The sequence below is a fragment of the Epinephelus moara genome, chromosome 18 (genome assembly GCF_006386435.1).
Source record: "Epinephelus moara isolate mb chromosome 18, YSFRI_EMoa_1.0, whole genome shotgun sequence".
Lineage (NCBI taxonomy): Eukaryota > Metazoa > Chordata > Actinopteri > Perciformes > Serranidae > Epinephelus > Epinephelus moara.
This window is the reverse complement of record NC_065523.1, coordinates 17,853,371-17,876,057: the sequence shown is the minus strand read 5'-3', so window position 1 is coordinate 17,876,057 and position 22,687 is coordinate 17,853,371.

The following is a 22,687-nucleotide window of genomic DNA, read 5'->3' as shown; positions in this document are numbered from 1 at the left end:
CCTTTTAATTAATTAAGCTTTATTGACATGATATTTCATATGTGTTGCCAAAGCACAATTACAATTTAAGACAGTGAATTCAGAAACAATTAACCAAAAAGTAATAAAACAAAGACATAAAATTTGAAGGAAAACAAAAGTCATCATGTGTAGGAGCAAATAAATAGACAGAGTGTGATCTGTGAGGAGATGGTGGTTGTGTTGGTTGTCTAGGCTGTGACATGCATTAGTAAATCTTTCAGTCTCCAGGCAGATGTTGCATTTTAGTGTGGTCAGAGGGTGAATCAAAATCTTGGAGTTTGCATTTGATTTTTGTAGAGAACTTTGTCCTGATGTCTTCATGTGTGCTACATTATAGCAGGAGATGTTGCTCTGCCTCCACCTGTCTCTGAGGACAGAGCTGACACAGCCTGTCTTCTCCAGGCAGCCAGGTCTGCCTGTGTCTGCCAGTCTCTATGTCCAGGCTGTTTTCACTGAGTTTGCACATAGTCAGTATCTTTCTCAGTATCTTCTCTGATCTGTCACAGTGGTCAGATAGTTTGCCATTGTGTACTGTCCGTTTAGGGCCAAATAGCATTGAAGTTTGTTTTAGTAGATATCTGATGGTTGATGTAGTTTTCTTTGTCTTTAGCTATAATGTGGTTGGGCTGGTGGGTGTGAGGGTTATCCAGAGGCCTTGTGCTGTTAGAGCAGGTGAGCCTCAGGACCAGCTGACTGACATATCTATCTAGATCGATGTATCGTTACACCCGTAGCTGTAATTACTGCACACAGGTCTGAATTAACAGAGAAATGACAGCAATGACATTATCATAAATATATGATGAACATTTAAATTAAGAATTACAGTATATCAATTCCAAATTTAATCAACAATAAATAACGGAAACAAAACAAATTAATAAACAGACTGTACCTATATGCAATCTAAAATATGAGCTAATACAGAAAGTAATCAGGAACTTGACATGACAGGTAAACAGCAGCTCTTTAATTAACTTTAATCCAATTAAGAACTAATCTGCAGTCTGCTGTTAGATTTACAACATTCTGTTATATTATATTTTTTAATAATCCCTAACTACCCTGCTGAGGTTTTATTTTTAATGAACACCATATTATCATGTCACTTTTAATATGGAAAATGGCTGATGTAATGTGGTAGAAACCTGGTAGAGAATTAGGTTCATAATTGTTTTAACTAAGGCTTCCAGTCATGTGCAGCAAAGTTTGTTCATTATTTTGCAATTTAATGGGATTTTTTTTTCTCATTTAAGCTCAGCCTGAAGACAATTGTTTTCCCTCCTTCCGATGAGTTTAAGTTGCTCTTTGTTTTCTCTGTCTTCAGCGGGTCTTCAGCAGATTTAATAGGTGCATGCTGATTTTAAACCAATTATGATGTGCATTTGCCTTTATTTGTGGAGATAATTAGTGAAAACTTAAATTCAAAGTGGTTCCGTCGTTTTACAAACCCGTGACACACTCAGTTCATTTCTAAAGAACTATTAAGGACTGTATTTTGGGTGGATAACTGTTTAATCTCATATATTTTTAATTTTGGCACAAATTAGCCAAAAACTAAATGTTTCACTATGAAGGCAGTGCGGCATTTTGATGTTATTGCAGAAATAAATCTCTGGTATTATTGGATGTGGTGTAAAACATAAAGGTCATAATTTGCCACAACCAAAGGAGCTTCCTGTGGCATGCTGGAGACGGCGAGGACTCAGAAAGCAGACTCCTCCAGTTTTTATAATCAGAGATAACACGACCATTACAGTCACTGTAATAACTGTACATGGCAGTTATTCAAATCTATCTCTGTAATATCAGCATCAGCGCCTCCTCCAGTCATAAACCTCGGCAGAAATCACATAAAGAGGGAAGGGAATTACTGTTTTAACTTTTATATAATGAGACAATTGCCCTGCAGATGAGTTACAGGTTTCCTGACTTTATTGGACAGGCTGCAAATCCATACAGGCCCAAGTTGTTGTTGTCAGAGCTGACTTCCTGAACTCCATATCCTCTAAGTTCAGAAATTGCAGAGGCACAAAGTAATCAACCCAAAACAGATAACGCAATAGCTGACCTGAGATTGTTTATTTTAAACCTACAAATATGCCTCCAGGAAAATCTTCAAGGTTTTCTTCTCAGTATGATGGATGTAGTTTTAATTATGCCTAAAGCACAACAACAAGAATACTGATTTAACCTGGCAGAACATCAAAACGTAGATAATGTTGAACCCTGTTAGTTTCTGCAGCCTTCTGCTGATGTATTTATCACCTTTATTTTGTTCCTGTGTCTTTTTTTATAATTTATATCAGTAATACTTGCAGATTTGTTTTGGATTACTTTCAAACTTCAGATGTCTGTGAAGCATGTCATTGGGAATGAATTGTGAAATGTAAAGTTGCCCATCCATATATTTTATTGCCCCATAAAATCTGCATTTTTACATTATATCTAGTGGGTGGTGAAATATGAAAATATACTGCAGACATTTGGCTTTTACAGTGTGTCAAATAGTGTACACATGTTTGTCTTTTAAGGGGGGCGCAGGGGTCATGTCCCCCAATAAAACCATGAAAGGAGCAGAGGACTTTTATTTTAACTCTCCCACTCTCCCAGTTTGTGGGTCATAGCCACGAGTGCACTGATTACTACTGGCAACGTATCTATCACCACTGCTTTCTTCTGTTGTTTGTCCATCAACATAATGCTTAGCCATCACCAGTTTGTCTGTCTGAATCTGGAAGTCCCACAGGATCTTAGCTCGGTCATTCTCAACCACCTTAAGAGGTGTCTTCCATTCTGACCTTGGGACTTCCAGCCCATACTCAGTGCAGATACTATGCCAGCCACTTGGTTATGGCGTCCCATGTACGCTGTACCTGCCTGCATCTTACACCCTGCTATTTTGTGCTGAACTGTCTCAGAAGCATCTTTGCACAGCCTGCACCTGGGGTCCTGTCTGGTGTGGTAGACCCCTGCTTCTATTGATCTTGTACTAAGTGTGCTGTTCTTGTGCTGCCATGACTAGTGCTTCTCTGCCGTCTTTCAGTCCAGCCTTTTCCAGCCACTGATAGGATTTCTTGATGTTGTTGGTGGTTTATGCCATGCAGGGGCTTGTCCTTCCATGATGGTTCATCCTCCTCTTCTGCTGTCTGAGGTATTCACTTAGCAGCCCATCTTTAGGGGCCATCTTCCTGATGTATTCCTGGATCTTGGTTGTTTTGTCCTTTGCAGTGGCTCTCATGCTCACCCAGGACAAAACAACCAAGATGCAGTAATATATCAGGATATATACGTCCTTTGCTCCTTTCATGGTTTTACTGGGGGGCAACATCTTAAATATTGAAGGGGACATGACCCCTGCGCCCCCTTGAAAGCTACACATGTGTACATAATTAATTGGCACACTGTAAAAGCCAAATGCCTGCAGTATACCAAAAATAATAACATGTTATATTACTATTTCACCACCCAAAGGATATAATGTTGGAATGCAGATTTTATAGGACAATAAAATATATGGACAAGCAGGAAATTAAGTGTTTGAAACAACAAATTTTCTAGCAGAGGACCTCCACCCCTTTGTTTCATCTGTGTTTCCCCTGTGTATCCATTACTGGATTTTTTTTTTTTTTTTTGCTTTGTTTTGGCCACTTGGAGGCAGTCCAATAAGCTGCAAACACAAAAATGATATATTATCACTCTGTAAAGTCAATATGGCAAACTTGTTAGCAAACAGTGGCTTGTTTTTTCTTTTTCACTTCAATATTCACTCTCCTTTACACCCTATTTTGGCCTCTATCAACACCTGAGAGAAATATCTGGAACTACAGCAGCTAAATGCCCCACCATGCTCACCAGTTAGTCGCCAACTGTGTCTGCTGTTTGGTGCTGGGCAGATAGTGTTCAGTGGCTTTTTAGAGCGTTTCAGCTGCAAACAGCTGCCCCCCGCTGCCAGTTAAAAGGGGCTAAAATGCTTAGTAGAGCCGAGGGGAACAGCAGGTATTGAGTGGCTTTAATTTTTAAATTGATATTCAAAATCTGCCAGACTCTCTGCAGCCCACTGCATTACATTTTAGTAAAGGTCAGCTGCAGATTAAACCTACCTGTAGAAGTTTTAAGCATGCCATTAAACACACAAAGCTCTACTCGTTTATAGTCGCTGCCAAAGACACATGGGACGTGTGCCTGACTGCTGACCTGAATTAGCAGTTTGATGCCTTTGGCTGCACCATGGGAAAAGGACGGTCTGTACTTTGAGCAGTGACAACTAGTTTCACACTCGCTTCAGGTGGAATATTGTTAAAGAGAGAGCCTTTAAAAACTGAAGACTTGATTGATAAATACACCTCAGGAGGCAGAGACTGAGTGAGAGACCTGAAAATGAGATATTTCCAGTTAGTCTTTATAGCTACAAATCAGCGTGTTGACATGAAATATGTACGTCCCGTTTGTGTTTCATCTTTCAAAGAACAATTGTATAACTGCTGTGTCACATTCACATGCCCTCCAGATCTGTCAAAACATGATTTAACAGTCTTGAAATTGGAAAAAGGAGTGAAGTAATACATATCAATGATACATTAATTTATAACCCAATTATATACTCTTCCTATTACCTTATACTTTAATACAAAAATGATTTCACAGCTTAACTAATAATAAATGTCTTCAATAAAACATTAGAATTAGCGCAGACTTCAGCCGTCTCGCAAGGTTTAGAAATGCAATTAAGGTGATACTCAGAATTGCTCACGCAGAGTCGATTTGTTTTTGTCTCCCAGTTTAAGACCGGCCTCTCGATGATAGGTTACTCATCCATTGTCACCGCAACTGCACATCCACCGTGATGATGGAGAATAAGCTCATTTCAATTTTGTCATGGATAATGCCACCTGATTTTCTGCTGCTGAATCTCAACAAAACATCTATCAAAGTATCCACATAAATCATCCCTGACAGGGTATTTAAAAACAAATACACATTAAAATCACAAATGCAGAGTTACACGGCACCTTGGCTGTGCACTGACTCCAGCTCAGCATCATCAGCCCCACGTTCGGCACCAGATCATCACTTAAGTCTTCTTCTTCTACTCCTATTAGTGTCCACAATTACATTGATTAATAATGGCATTTCATTTTTATTTTTAATAACATGCAATTGCTTTCTGTGCAACAATGTAAACGTGTAAATGATAAACAGCAGTGCATGAAACAAGATGGACAGCAGTGTTGTGTGTGTGTGTGTGTGTGTGTGTGTGTGTGTGTGTTTCTGTTTGTGTGTGCGTAACCACCCAGGCGGGCCGCTGTAGAGGCTGTGATGAGAAACAACTTTCAGCTACATGACTCACATATTTGGATGAACACACAGAAATCAGGATTTCATTGAACGTCGATGCACCACTGGCTTGGAGATTTCCCGCTTCATGAAAACACACAAGACTTTGGCCAAGAATAATCAATCAGTGTGTTCTGCCAGTTCAGCCGTGAAACAAGTTAAAAATGTGCCAGTATCCTGCAGGGGAAGAAGCGGTACTTGTGGTACTTATTTTGATGTAATTTTGCTCTTTCCGATAGATAACCAATATCTGCCTGCAGAGGATGCTGCGATTATCAAGTTCAGCCCTGCGGTCGACCTGCCTGTTGCATTGGAATGTGCCACCAAGACTGTGAGGATGCTCAATGGATGTCTCCATCTGTCTCTGAGGTAAGGGAAGTATGAATCAATCATGCCCAGTCTCCTCAGAAATGACTGTATATTCACATTGGATGTATCAGTACAGAAATTATCTCCAGTGCCAACATTCAGAGCCAGCTGGAAAAGTAGTATACCGTTTATGTAGCGTGGTGGAAATTAAAAGTACGGATAACAGGGTTAGTAAACAGGCAGGTATCCCAGGTATGCCAGGAGAGAGGTTTGTATCTCACTTTCAGACTTAATGTTGCTGAAGCATTTTAGTAACTATTGGACAGATGGTCATTTATCGTGGTCATTCTCAGGATGTCAAATACTGACATTTTGTCATGTTTGGGTGCCAACGCAAAGGGCTTGCAACAAAAACGCAGGGTTGTCCAGCAAAAAAGTTGAACCAGACTTAACTTTAGTTTCAACGCAGTGTGACATCATCCAGCAAAATATTGCATGGCCAATGACATACATGCAACAGCAAACATATTTCCTGGTCGAACACCATCTGCTGTTTACTGTCACCACCCGAGCCGTACTAGAAACCCACTCGCCAGAATAAATGTTGGCATTGTAAGTCTCTGCAAAGCCACAGATATGTTGCATTAGCACATTTCATATGTAGCAGATATGCTGAAACTTTACATTTCAATTTTCAGTTTTATATTGGGACAGTGCTGTGGTTAATGTGTGGTTATATTGGACACAAAAAACACATGGTTAGAGTTAGGAAAATACCTTCTACGGACTTCATATAACCTTTTTTTTTTTTACTACAAACTCGGCTGGAAATGTTTTAAACTCTTGTTACGCTTTTATTGTTTGTCTGCTGCTGTCTACTGCTTAGCAGCCATCTTGCCTAGGTGTCACGCCATCCAACATCTCATCCTCCTCCTGATGTGCATCTCAGCTCATATAGGCTACATGTAATCTGAACTATGTCACTGAACAAATGTGCAATGCCAACATTTTATTCTGGCAACTGGGCTGGTACCGGAAACCCGATTTGTATGGGTCCTGTTCACTGATCCAGGCTGTCCTAATGCTAACTATTCGAGGTCAGTGCCCAACCATCTTTGCACATGCATAGAACAAATCAGGTTGTTGGTACAGATCGGTCAGCAAAATTTACATCCTGATCATTGTGACCAAAGATAAAAAATAGCTGTGGTGAACTGTCAGAGTTGTAAAATCCTTTCTATGACAGTTCATTGTTTTGGTGTCTGAGAAGCTTTACTCCAACTAAACTTCCTGGATAACATTTCATCATCTCACTGGTAACTTCAACGATGCAGTTTGTTTGTTTGTTTGTTTGTTTGTTAACACAGAGCTGTTTTGGTCAGAATGCCTACTTAATTTTGTTAATTCTATGATTCTATCAAAATTTCAGCACACATTAGGTTTCAGTATGTATAACCTTATTCAAGATTCACAGAATTCAGTCACCTTAATTGTAACCTCAAACTTTTTTCCTACTCACTCACGAGCTCATGGTAAACTAATTATTGTTGAATATTCAAATAGCTCAAAGCTAATACCGTGGCCTCATATTAAACACAAGTGATAGCTGCAAAATTTGTATTGATTTTCACACCAACAATGTAAGAATGGCCTGTAGTTGTTTGCTGTTTCGTTCTACTGAGCCGTGATTCCTGGCAATGGCCCTGCAAGAATAGGACTGGCTCAGATGTGTGTGTGTGTGTGTGTGTGTGTGTGTGTGTGTGTGTGTGTGTGTGTGTGTGTGTGTGTGTGTGTGTTTTCTGTGTGGTCGGTTCAATGAGGGCGGTGATACACACCGTTTTCATTTTTTACTCAACATTATCTTTTACTTCTGTTCTGTTTCTCATCAGTTTTTTTCTGCTGCTATTGACTGTGTTTTCCTGAAGTAAATGTGAAGCAAATGTGGCATTATTGACTGAAAAGTCTCATTTCAACACGCGGCAGTGGAGCAATTGTGTTATCAACATGACTGCAAGCCATATAAACTTTCACTCGAGTAATAAAGCTTCAAATTAATTAGGCAAATCGTGTTGTTGTGTTTGCTATCAGTGGCCCAGGCTGCAGTGTTTCATCAACACACAGCACGCCAATACTTGCCATTTTCCAGGAAAGCACATCCGCTGTTTGGAAACAGTTTCTTCACGTCCTGAGTGAGGGACTGAATGGGGCTTTAGCAGAGTTCTTAACAATATAGCATAAATTGAGGCTGTGGGCCGCCCAGCATTCTGGCTTCCTCATTTGCGCCTCAGTTGGTCTCGTCTGATGAAAATAAAAGACTTAAAGCCATTCCTGAAACAGACAGTCTGACTGAAGGTGCATCACTCTTCACAGTGTTGAAATACGCACGTTTGTTAAACCTAACTCCTTTTCCTTTATTGTACCATGAAAAATGTAAAGTATTGTTTCCTTCAATATAGGGCTGCAGCTATCGTTTCTTTTAGTAATCAAGTTTTCTATTATTCTGCCGATTGATCGGGGAATCGAATAAGAAATACGGCCTGTTTTCATGAAATTACTTGAGCTTTATTTCAGGGCAAGAGTGATATATAAAAGAGAAAATAATAAAAAGTCTCTGAAATGAGAGAAATGAGCAACAAATTTGCTTCATCTTTATGAAAATTCAACATTTCTATTGCTTTAATTGCAAAAACATTTGTCTGCGGTGTGCACTTTAACAGTTGTGACAGATCAAATGAAACATCTGCTGTCTGTAAACTCAGCTGCTTGCTTATTTGAACATGGTGGAACCTTCTGCCCAAAGCTGTCCAAAGTACGACTCTGTGATTTAAGAGTATAATTATTATTTTTTAATTGATACTTATTACATGGCCTTCATAATTATCGCACTTTAAGTTCCTATGGGTAGTTTAGACTCATTCACTGTGGTCAGGGGGTGCTTTTCACCTGCTAACCCTACTTACTGCAATCCCAATTAATATACCTGCTGTACTTGATTTGTGCATTTAGGCTCCATTTTCTACTGTATGTGCAGGGGCGGACTGGCCATCTGGAGGTTCTGGAGAATCACAGAACGGCCGGTACTCCAGGACGGCCAGCGGGCACCACGCAGTCATCACCATTTTTTTTTTTCTTTCTTTTTCTCCCTGATAATCTACTGTTCCACGTCCAGTCCGCTAGGTGGCAGCCTTTAAATTGGATGCCAGCCGGCCCATAGATATCTATGAGCCGGCCAATCAAATTGAAGAAGAACGAAGCGTATACCGTATGCGCACCGGTTGTTGTGGGCTGGGCCGAGTCAAAGTCCAGGGCTGTTTTTTAGTCCCAGTCCGCCCCTGTGTATGTGTGTCTGAGAATGAGTGCATGAGTGTGTGAATGAGTGAGTGAGGGGTGCACATGTGTTAATGTGTGTGTGACTAACGTAATAACATGAATGAAGCTAAGGCTTTGACAAATTGACTACAGCAGTTTATTTTCCATGTCTTGCCATATTCTCTAGCAAATTGGCTAATACGCATGATACATCACCAGGTAATGTCAGCCACCACATTGATGTCTGATATTATTCAGCCATTATAAATGCATTATGAATCTCAGTGATTAAGTTTAATTAAGGTTAAATTCTTTGTCTCGCAACTTTTTAGTAATTGAATTATTCGAGTTACTCGAGGAGTCATTTCAGCCCTACTTCAATATAGTGTATTAGTGGTTTAAATTTCCCTCTTGAACTGACCTACAAGGTAAAGACCCATAGGTCTAAGGCTCTGGGGGCACCTGGGACAGAGACTTTGTTTACCTGCCTCAACATTTTTTGTTGTAAAGTCAATCAAATGTCTACAAAGAGATACAAAACGACCACAACAAGACACAAATAGACTAAAAAGGGATGCAAAATAACTATAAAGATATGCATACCTTCTACAAAGAGACATAAAATAGTCAAAAACGGATGTAAAACAACTGCAAAGACATGCAAAAAGACTACAGGAAGACATAAAAACAACTACAAATGTATACTCAACCACAGAGACATAAAACAGTCATGAAGAGATGCAAAACATCTGCAAAGACACGCAAAAACACTACAAAATACATATATACAAAAAAAATACCACGAGAAGACATAAAAAGGTCACAAATAGACTCAAAACGAGTGCAAAATAAGTGGGGAAAAAAAACAAGGCAAAATGACCACAAAGAGATGCAAAACAAAATACAAAGATCCACAAAACAACCACAAAGAGACATAAGATGGTCACCAAGAGATTGCAGAGCAATGCGAAATGACCCCAAAGAGATGCAAAATGACTAAAAACAGATGCAAAATTATCACAAAGAGACACGTAATAAATACAAGAGACACAAAATGACCACAAAGAGGTCTAAAACAACCAGAGGGAGACATAGAATGGTCACAAAGAGATCCAAAATGGGAACAAAACGAATAGAAAGCAATGCAAAATGACTAAAAACAGATGTAAAACTAACACAAAGAGACACAAGAGACACGTAACGACCATGAACAGACACAAAATGGTCACAAGGAGATGCAAAACAAGCACAAAACAAGTATATATCAATGCAAAACAGGTGCAAAACAATCAGAGAGACATAAGAAAAAAAATCACAAAAGGACAAATCCCCCAGAGGCTACAAACAACTACAGAGAGATGCAAAATGATCAGAAAGAGACACAAAATGCCTACAAACAACACAACCGCAAGTCTTGCTCTGTTGTGTGCAGCCTATTGTCTCATAATCGGCCCATGCTCAGAGCCGTTGAACCAAATATCCAAGTACTTCCTGCCACACACACATTCCTCCAAACATATTGAGAATCAAGTTGTAAGTAAAAAGCATCAATACAAAAGCTCATGTCAGTAAGTACCACTAGCATTTAATTTTGGCCATGCTGTAATAATGTTCTGATCTGAAATGGCTCAGTAAGTAGGAAGCCTGTCAAAAGGTAAAATGTATGCCTCTTATTTATGGAACGTCAATAGTATGGATGTTCTATCTGCAACTTGCTCCTTTGATTAACTCACTTCATTCGGATCTACTCTCATGGGCTTGTTTCAGTCCACCTCCAATCGATGACCCTTTCTGTTTATTAAACAGTCACATGATCCTGAGTTGTATTTTTAGCACGGGCAATGCAATCATTTATTGCATTGCCATGCTGATTCCAGATTATGCGGTAAATTCTTTATGTCTGCTATAAAATGTTAAGACAGCAGCGTCAGGCATATGGCTTTGGTTTAAGTTACGACATGATTTAACATATTTGCTACTGTCAGACTTCATATTTTTAACATTATACAACCAAAAGTGCCCTCATAATATACTTACATTACATCAGAATCACTTTGCTTAATTCAGAGCTTTACTATTATATTTCAGTTCCCATTTCTAAGCACATAATTGTTTTGGAATCTTAAGTTTTTGGTCTTTGTAATCGGCTGAGCTGAGCTACATCGCTTTACAATAGAGAGGAAATAAAGCAGTCAATTACTTTGACAAGCTCTGTTCATTAAAAAGAAAATCCACCCCTCATTCAGGATTGAGACGCGTTATTCCCATGACTTTCAGACTGAGCGCACTTCATAATGATCCAGGTCATTCTGTGTGGATGTGGACCACTCTTAGCTCTTATAGTTGAAACCACAGATCCACAAATCTCATGAGGACTGGTAAGCTGCTGCATTGACAGTGATTGCAGTTACGGTTAATGTGATGGATGGATGCAGCCTTAAGAGCAGTGTGAGAGGCTTATGGATAAGTCATGGCTGAGACAATAACTTCCAACAATAACTGCAGTGGTTTCTACCTAAGATGGACCACTTTGCATATGGCAATGGCTCTGTAGCTACTGGCAGTTAGGAGTAAAGATAAATTAGTCCACACATGACATTAAAGACTAATGTACCAGCAGTGGAATTGGATTAAACTTAACAGTCTCACTCAACACCAGTGTTCCGGCCTCCAGCAGCGTGCTGTCAAGTCTGTTGGTGCAAACTGACAATAGACCTGCATTGATCATTTATCCAGCCAGACAAACACAGGGCCTTTCTCAGCAGAGGTCAAAATTTTTGCTTCATTAGTCATTTTTTGTTTTCATTAATACACACTCAAATCACATCTCCTGTTGTGAAAAACAGCCGATTGTTCCACATGAAAACAAACAAAATGCATCACATACTTCCTTCCTGACACAGTTGATCAAACACTGGGATGATTTAAAGGAAAATCAGCAGAAGAACTGCAAAGGTTTATGACTACAGATACATACACACACACACACACATATATATATATTTACGTTATGACAAGTGATCAAATGTATTGCCGTTAAAATTCAGTTTACTTGGGGCGTCGGTGGCTTAGTGGTAGAGCAGACGCCCCATGTACAAGGCTGTTGCTGCAGCAGCCCGGGTTTGACTCCAGCCTGTGGCCCCTTGCTGCATGTCACTCCCCCTCTCTCTCTCCCCCCTTCACACTTCACTATTCTATCAATTAAAAGCAAAAAATGCCCATAAAAATATCTTTTAAAAAAATTAATTCAGTTTACTTTCATAGATTAACTCCATCTGATTTATGAACAAGAATCTAGCAGCTCTGTCAGACTGTAATCTGGCAGTTGTACTTTTAGCTAAATGCTAGCATGCTGATGATAAGCAGGTATAATGTTTACCATGTGCACCATCTTAATTTTGCGTGTTAGCATGCTGACATTTGCTACTTAGCGACTTAGCACAAAACTCAATCAGCTGGTACCAGACGTCAATGGCATCAGAAAGACATTGAACCTTTATGTTGGACAGACGTTGAATGAAAACAGGGTTAGCGATATTTTAAATGTCTAACGACGTTTGAGTTTCACGTTGTGTGGATGTTCACATTATGATGTTTTGCACATGATGGGTTTTGTTCTCCACACCTAACTAAATTCTGCATCAAGATGACTTTGCATGAGCCATTTGGAAGATATTGGATTTTGGTTACTTAACAACACAACTTAAAACCCAACAGAATACCAGCATCATCTGTCATCAGCAATCTATGTCAAATTCACGTTGGCAGTAGACGTTGTCCTGACATTGAATTTTGGTCACCTGACATCACAACCTTAATTCAACCAAATATAATCCAAATAATCTATATCAACACATTCTCACTCCGACCTTGTCACATATTGACGTGCTTGGTCATGGACTTTCCACATCCACATACGACATGCAAGGAACCCTAGGTGTGTTGGTTGTTGACGTTCTGGGACATCGTGTTAAATTCTCTACTTTCAAGATACACTTTGCTTTTCATAGGAAATTTAATGTTTACATACAGTCTCTTTCAAAATAAACGCACTATGTCAGGGACACTGCAAATTGATGTTTTTTTTCCTTCAACAACAAACACACATGGTTGGGTTTAAAGTTAAAAGTTAAAGTGGGCTATAACTATAACAGTGACCAGCCGTGTATCACGCTGACATTAAAGGACAGCTTTTTTTGTCGGTGTCTAACGCCGCAAGTCACTGCCCAAGTGCTGGATTTCAACGACTTCGTAGTGACAGCAGGCTCACCAGATGGAATAGAAGGAATACTTCACACCCCAAGTGATCATTTGTGTATCAATTATTTCAACCCAAATCACGTTAATTTGGTGAAGAAAAGTTTGTTTTCTCTCATGCCTCTGGTGAACAAATAATCCAAAAATGGAGAAAATTCTTGTTGAATGTAAGTAAAAGGGTTCCATGATAAACAACAGTGAAAATATGTCAAAATGTCTGTTTACAAACTCTCACACAACTCATGTAGTATAATCAGAGATATTGGATAAAGGAGATACCCCACCGTAGGCTTATCCAATGTTAAGAAAACGGTTACTCTTCCTGTCTCCTAATGATGATAAAGATGTATGGCTTGTGGAAAATGAACCCAATATTTACTTTAGTGACTATAGGGCGAAAGAATTGACCATAAATTGTGATCACGTTCATTTTCCTCATTGACGACAATACATTCAGAGCTGCCGCAAGTCTCCTACGGGGGCGTGGCGCTGACATCACTGAATCAGGAAGTGAGCTGAGTGGGGTATCTCGCTTTATCCAATATCTCTGGTATAATCCAAGTCTCATTTATCCATTCGTATGCTCAGTACTCCTCAAACTGACAGCCCTTTCCGATGGGGGACTGAACTAAAAGTGAAACTTATCTATGCTCTCTTCAAAGCCAGACTTCATTGACAGAGAGGGTAATTTTATCTCGCTGAACATGGGAGCTGCTGGTCTACCACTGCCTTCATCAGTTAGTTAGTTTGTAATATTGTGTGACTTTGATTCTGAACTAACCTGTTACTGTCATTTAACACAGATCCCTTTTACTTAATTTCATCAAGATTTCATCAGTTTTTGGACTGTTCATTTGAAACATGCAAAAAAAAAAAAGCAGTTTTCCTCAGGAATTCAATGTAACACAGGGTGAGTAATTGATCATTCAAGGGTGAAGTATTCCTTTAAAGGAGGTTTTTACAGTTCATCCTGAGATTAACATGAATGTGAGCACCAAATGTCATGGCAATCCATCCAATAGTTGTTGAGACATTTCACTTAAAACAAATATCAACCTCATGGTGGCATCACAGGAAAAATCAGGGGATCACCAAAGTTAGTAGGAGGCATTCTCTCAGGTATGAAGTTTTCATCTTCATCTATTTTGTTTAAATTATACAGGTTGATTTAAATATTAATATTCATCATATAATATATGTGACAGAGTAGCTGGACTAAGGAATAAGAACTGATTAATATAATTCATGTGTTCTGATGTATCACATGTGGAGGCCACAGTGTCGCAGTGGAGCGCTCGTATGAATATAAAACTTAACCAAACTTTAAGGACAGACTGAGCCTCAGCTTCCTGCACCTGCTGCATAAACCAGCTGAATAAAAGAACAGGAAATTGTATCACAGCTTAAGTTTGTTATTCGTCGTGTCTCTAGTCCAGCTGAGATCATTTTCTGCAGGAGATAAGACACTTCAATTAGTCAACTCCTGCTTCACATTACTGTTTAAGTGGCAAGAACCATTTGTGGTCACACGGCAAGTTAGAAACCTTGATTACAAGGGAGTGTTCATACAAACAAACCACTTATCGTGTTGACCAACTATTGTGGCTAAGACAGAACTTTACTTTTTTATGGACACATTCATTCATCTAACCAGTTTTTATATGAGATTTAAATCTATTTTTTGAGAGTCTTGTGCAAAATTACAACACATAAACCAGCACATAATCTAACCACCAGAAGGGACAGCGATGCACTAAAACCAGTCATTAAAATAAACCATTTCCTGGGAAGCTATACATCGAAACATTTGCATAACAAAATGTCTGAGAAAATATAAAAATACATGCACATAATCATATGACATCCTGAAACATAATCACATATTATTTAATGCAAATATATGAGGCACTCACTCTGTATACAGGATGGTTTACTGCTGCTGTGCATGTGAACGTCTCAGTTTATCTGGAAGGCAAAGTGAAGGCAGAGAAAGACAAGGACAGAGTGACCTGTGCAGTTATTGTGGTGATGAGAGGTCGTTTCATTTTGGCTGCCTTGACAATGGTGATTTTTCACCATTAGGTTCCATTAGTTTTAGTTTAAGACTTTATAAAGGAAATTATTCAGCATAATTTGCTATCACAGCTTGTGAGAAATGGCGGTGAGGCGGTTACACAACAGCCCGAACAGAGATTGTGAAGGAACCAAGAAAGTCCCATGAAGGGTGAACAGCCTTATATAATACCATGATAATAATGTAGCACTGAAGTGAAAATTAAGTATATTTCTAGAAATAAATCTGATGAATAGATTAAGTATTATCAAGGCATTATAAATATTAATATGTATTTAAGACCAAACACAAAACAGCCATGCAAAACCACTACAAAGACAAACAAAATGACCACAAATGTACACAAAGTGATCTTAAGGGAAGAAAAAAAAGCATAAATGGTCACAAAGGGATCCAAAATGAGCACAAAACAAGTGCAAAGCGATGCAAAATGCCTGCAAACGACATGACCACAGGTCTTGCTCCATTGTAGGAGGGGTGTTGGGCCTTTTACGCGTCTGTCCCGAGCAGCTCATTTTCATATAATCGATCCAAGCCGGTAGTTGTTAAATTTTACCATTATTCCACTATTTCCTGCCACACACACATTCCTCTAAACATATAGAGAGTCAAGTTGTAAATCTATTGTAATCAATTCACTATCTAATCTGCCATGTATTTATACAATACATCAAGCGGGATAGCAAGGGGTCAAGTCTCCTGCTCTCTCCTGTATAAAATCTATACCACTAATATGGGTATGTGTTGCATATGCATGTATGCATACATAAATGTAGGAATGTGCATCGTGTAGGTGGATTTGTCACATTGAAGTACGCCCATACAAAATCGGCTCAAAGTATCGAGCTGGAGCTGGAAAGCAAGTACTTATGCCACGTCTACGTCATATGTGACAAATGGAAGAGATGGGGATGTTGACAGCTTGTGAGTGTTCACATCATTGAACAAATCAAAACAGTTGTATGATTAGAGATTGTTATGTGAGATGTAAAGACATTGTGCATTAAGAACGTAACGTAACACCATATCTATTAAATTTGGGTTTGATTACACTGAATGACAAACTGGCTGATGTAAGGGGGGGGGGTGCCTCCCACACAAATATATTATAATAAGTGCCTTGATACCGACCATCATCTCTGACACTGACGATAAGGTGGTATCTATCTGAAACAAACTGAAAATTCATAGCCCACAATCTCTTCTAAGGGGGTGTTACATGCTGTAACAGTTTATTCGACCACCCAGCTTTAATATGTACCTTCTCCATCGGTTGCCTGGCAACCTCATTGTGATGGCAAAACTCCATGAAGTCATTATGCCTAACTACTGTTCACCAAAGCACAAACACTGTAAGGATAAAATATGAAACATATTGCTTTGACCATGTGGGGCTTTGGATCGATGAGTTTTCTTGAAGGACATGAAGCACTGAGACGCCCGATGTGAAGTATGTGCAGCCAAGCATGACCCAGGCAATAACACAGCAGGTCTTCAGCTATGATCACTTATTGCCACAGGTGATGCAGACTTTTGAATTCAGAAATCTATAAATCAACTGCTTGGTACATTGGCTTCTTCATGATAAAAAATTTAATTGTGTCCTGTACAGCTCCTGATATTAAACTGCGCTGACAGTAAACACCTAATGCCTGACAATTCTTCTTCTTCTTCTTCTTCTTCTGCTATCTCAGCAACCTTGACTAAGCCCAGTAAAACTAAAACGATGCCCTTGGGAGAAAAATGTGCAAAGCAACAATCCCAAAATACCAGAGAGTTGTTTTTCAGGCAACATGTTTTCTTTTTGCTGGAGCTTTGCTCTTTCTTTCCTCTTTTATTTCAGAAAACCAAAGGACCATGGCAAGAGATGTTCTTTCATTTAACAGAAGGCTGAGGAAAATGGATGAGAGAGCAATTCTGAAACAAAATCAGAACAATAAAATTGGAAACAAAGAGACCGCTCATCCTGCATGGGGAGGGGAGTCCTGTCACAGAGGAGAAGTTTTCAAAAATGGTGGCTCCTGTTGAGGCTCTTCTGCACTTGAAAAGAAATGAAAAAAAAGGAAGGCAACAAAAGACTATTTCCATAAAATAAAACCCAGACAGAAAGAGATGAGGCCACCATATGGTGAGGCCGTGGAGATAGGTTGTGACTGCGCAGAAGGACGGGGACAGATATAGAGAGTTAATGGGACTCAGGTGCTGCTCGTTGTCTCATCAGGCCGCCCCTCACCTCTCTCCGTCTCCTGACCAACAACCCAGCTCGGCCCTGCTTGCCACACACATCCATCTTTTGTGGCCTTTTTTTTTCCTCTTCTCGTTTTCATACCTTTCACGTTGATGTGTTGGAATATTGTCAATTTGTTTCAAAGCTTAGACAGAAACTAATTTGACGCCACTTTCTCTTGTTGTTCTGCACAGCACTGCGATAGAGACTGCTACATTAACTTTAATTCTGATGAGCGTCTCATAAACAGATTCATATATTGTTCACTTCAAAGGCTTTTCAAAGGTTCCTGTGGCGATAAGGCAAAACAAAAAACATCCCAGAGCAGCTATTGTGTATGTACAGAATATATAAATATCAGCTGACTATTTTCCCTGGAGAATCTGGATTTCTTATCATTTTATACTGTAGAGAAAGAAACTAAGGTGGCCCCTGAGGGTCAAAACACAATGTCATTTCACAGAATACAACATTTAAGAAAACACAACATTCAGGAACACAATGAAATTTCCTAAAACACAATGTTTCACAAAACACGACATCATTTCAGAAAACTCATTTTACAAAACACGATGACATTTCAGAAAATATGACATTTCTGAAAACCCAATATTTCAGAAAACACATTCCAGAAGAACGCAACTACATTTCAGAAAACAAAATGACATTTCACAAAACACGTTTCACAAAACACAACTACATTTCAGAAAATACGACATTTCACAAAACACAATATCATTTCACAAAGCAACATTTTAACAAAACGTCAATTCATAAAACAAAATTGACATTTCACAAAGCACAATATTTCACATAACACAACATTTAACAAAACAAAACGACATTTGGTTGTGGTTGTGTTTTGTAAAATGTTGCTGTGTTTTCTGAAATGTTGTGTTATGTGAAATATTGTGCTTTGTGAAATGTCATTTTTGTTTTGTGAAAATGCCACTGTGTTTTTACCCTCAGGGCCACCGTAAGAAACACATGTAATTGTTAAAGTGAGACCAATACGAGGCTGTATTATAGCAGTTATTTGGTGTTCAAGTGATATGTTGTTTGTTTGTTGATATGTTATTGTTGTTGAGAATCCACACCACCTTGAAACTGAAAGGTCCTCCACGTTAACGCAAATTATATGAATATTTCAAATCACAGCTTGAATCCACCAAACCGGTAAAAAAAAACAGGTACCAAGTATAATCCAATCCTCTTGCATAACAATGAGGACATGTTTTCCTCTACATTCATCAACCTCCTGCTGCTCGCCGCTCTGAGAGAATGTTAGATGCGTTGCCAAAAGTGTTGTGTTCCTCTCCTGCTGATAGAATGACAACTCCCCCAATAGGTGAAGCTTTACACCTTCCAGGAATGAGACGAGTCAACCATACCAGCCAGTGGAGCACTGTGGGGGCACGCAGACAACTCGTCCGATCTCTTTCCCATTCTGCTTGAGAAAAACAAAACCCAGCACAGCACCCCTGGTTGAACAACCGCCTCTCCATACAGTGCTGACATGAACCCCTGGGGCACCTGCTATACAACCATGTCAAGTTCTGCCTTCAGCATCTTTGGAAAGATTAATGAGCAAGCCCACTCCAAAAGACTCCCCTGCGCCCTCTCTTACTTTCTAAGTAATCCAGGGGGGGTTCCAGTCATTACCTGAGATGCTAAGTGGGTGAATTTACTTCAAAGTCCTGGATGTGATGAATATTCTTCATTTATATAATTACAGCCCAGCTGACTTCCACAAGATGCATAAGTGTAATTTTGCCCCAACAATTGAAACATTTTTCAAAATTAAATGAGAAAATATTCACTGGCTGAGAGAAAATTTGTAAGTAAAGTAAGTGGTTTCTCTGAGTTGTCGTACATTTTTTGCAAGTCAGCCACTTTGACATTTTGCCTGACTTGGAATACAGATAATGTAAGCTTCTCTGTTCAATATGTAAATATGTAAACAGTTACATGAAGTAAGATGTCATACAATTAGCCCTTGCACCATCTGCCTTCGGCCCAGACTTCATTCCCAGTTGTATTTTTTCATTTTGCAATCCACCAGCAAGCAGATCGGCCCCACGTTCCCCAGAAGATCGCTCCCCGCCTGTCCTGTGACAAGTTAATTAAATGGAAAAGAAAACAAAAACCCAATTAAAACTTATTCCATATTTCTGCTCTTCGCACAGAGCACTTAGACTGAGAAATATGCATGCGTGTAGTCCCACACTGATGATTCACCATAAGTTATCCTTCCTTTGTTCACTAAGAACCAGCACAAGAACATTCTTTCTTATCGGTAAGGTGGGACAAATGCCCCACAACCACTAAGCACAGTGGAACTGCAGAGATGTAAAACAAAGATGAAAATGCTATCGTTGCAGCCATGTCAGCTCAAGTCAAGTTTATTTGTATCGCCCAAAATCACAAACAATGTCTCAGCGGACCAACATCATTGGGGCGTCACGATAGCTCAGGGGGGGGTTTACGACACTGACCATGTAATTGCAGCATCCCCATCTCAAATTTGCCCGGGGATTTTTGTTGCATGACATTATTTCCCTCTCTCCCCACATTCCTTGTCAACTCTCTATTTTCCACAATCAAAACGAAAGCAAAAATCATTTTTATGAAGTCACAACATCAGAGGTTTTTGACCCAGCCCAAGCTGTGTGGGAACAGAAGGGGAGACTCCTCGAAGCAAACATGTATGAATCAGATTTCCTAACATCTGAAATGTTGTTATTGTTGTTTAGAATTTTATTGGTAGTTTTGTTTAACCATTGAATACATAATCTATAGATACAGAGGCAGTGTTGACATTGCACAGCTCTGTAGTAAAATCCTCAAAGTTACCAACAGCAGCTTTAATGCAGATTTTTTGGACTAATTTTAAGACCCAAATCAGGAGTCTGGTCCGTTCTTTGCAGTGGCTCCTCCAACTGTATCCATTAGCCAATGACCAGTTTGTCCTGTACAGAAGAGTGCGCTATTAGAGCCGGGCACGTGGGAAAAATATGAGACGAGGAAGATTTTTTTCATTTTGCATTAGGAGAATAAAGTCAAAATGTCAAGAACAAAGTCAAACTTTGAGTATTAGTGCCAGACATAAAAAAATAAATCAGAGGAGAAATTTTTTTTTTTTCTAATTTCAGGAACGAGGTTAAAATGACGAGAATAAAGTTGAAAAGAAGCTCAGCATAAGTTTAATCAGTATGACTTTCTTTGTGCTCCACCATTCACAATACTCTCCACCACACTCTCACTGCTTCCTCTAATCAGCTGACTATGGGTGTTCACTCTTCTAGATTTCCAATCAAGCTGCGCCACGATTTCTCTCAGCCAATCAGGATGCTACTGCAAAATTTTAAATCTGCTCTCTCATCTGCTGCTGTCAGCTGTCATTTTAGGCACCCTCTTCCACCCCGTTGACCTCCAGCCATCGCATCCAGAGTCCAGCAGTGTGTCTCAAATCACATACTTCCGTTAGTACACTTCGATGTAGTATACTGTGTGCACTATCTACTTATCGGCGTAGTGCGCAAATTTCGACAGGGTAGTGTTGTCTCAAACCAAACACGGCCGTTGTGCACTTACAGGAAATGACGACCACAAACTAGCATTAGCATTCGCGTTATCGTTTGTGGTACCAAATCATTACAGATACTGCTGGCTTATATCCGACAACAGTTTAGTGGTGCTTTGTGCAAAAAACACATGTATAACTTACATTTGTACAATGCAGCGACCTTCATGGTCGCACAGTCCTCGGCCGCCATTTCCAGTTTGAAAAGTGGTCCCTCCCCTTCCACTACGCAGCCAAGATGGCGACCACTGAGGGCGAGAAGTGTCCATAGTTCCACACTCAACTTCTTGACCGTTTTGAGTGCACCATCTGGGTACTCATAGTGCACTGCATTTTTCCATGCTTCTCAGTGTGAACGCACTTATGCACTCAAAATATTAAGTCTAAGTACAGAAGTACGTGATTTGAGACACAGCACAGGACAAGCTCAACAAAGACTTATTCCTCTACTTATCCAGATCATTGGCACTTCTTCATCTTCTTCTCATCTCATCTTCATCACCTCTACCACCAGTGTCTAGACCCCAGGGAGGTTCCCTATTCGACTATGGATTCATCACCCTCCTTAAATCATACCATCTCTATGGGGTTTTCACATTTTTCATTCTTATATGCACATGTTCATAAATATTCTTTTTTACTATAAAAAATGAGTCTCTCCTGATTGAAATCATACCAGCATTAGCACATATGGCTGCCTCCACAATATTCCTTGTGTAGATGAATTGGTGAAACTGTACTCCAGAATCAGGCAATGTGTGTGTGGTGTGGTAATAAGTATTAGGATGCTGAAGAGATTGTGCCAAAAGTTGCGTCTCTCCAGAAGGAGAAACCCCAACAAAATGGAAGAGGTGGTAATGACAGATGGAGAGGTATTGATGGTTATACTGCATACAATACAGAGACACAGTTTGATGGACCAGAGAAGTTGGTTTTGTTCTCAACATTTTGACTTTACTCTTGTAATGCAAATTTAAAAAATGATCCTCCTCTAATGTTTTTCCCTCGTGCCTGGCCCCAGTGCTCTTCTGTAACATTAAGATGACGAGATAATTAAAAAATGTAGACCCTCATAGCAGATAAAGAACAGCAGCACTTCCTTCACAGTTTGGTGCCAATAACTCTCCGCTCACAAATTGTAAAGGTTGTAAATCATGTACACTGATCAGTATCTTGACAAAACAAGTCATCTGGGTATACGCAGATTAGAAACGGACAGTATCTTCACAAGAAACATGGGGGTGTAGCAAACAAGGGAGAAAAATCTAATTCATGCCTCCTCATTAGCTGATTCACAGGAAACATGATTTTAAGATCTAACTATTACAGTCGCTTGAAGTGTTTACAGACTGATAACTGCTCTTTCTTTCTGGTCTTCAAAGGATAGCTGGGGATGATAATTAAGCATTATCATTCATGAGCTCCAGAGGGTTTAAAGCTATACTCAGTTTTAGAGGGTTTGAAAAAAGAGAGCTGCCAGTTTGAGCCATAATGTTTCATCAGCTTAGACCCAACTAAGTACTGCAATTACTAACTCTGATCAGTTCGTTTATCAGTGGAAGCTGTGTGG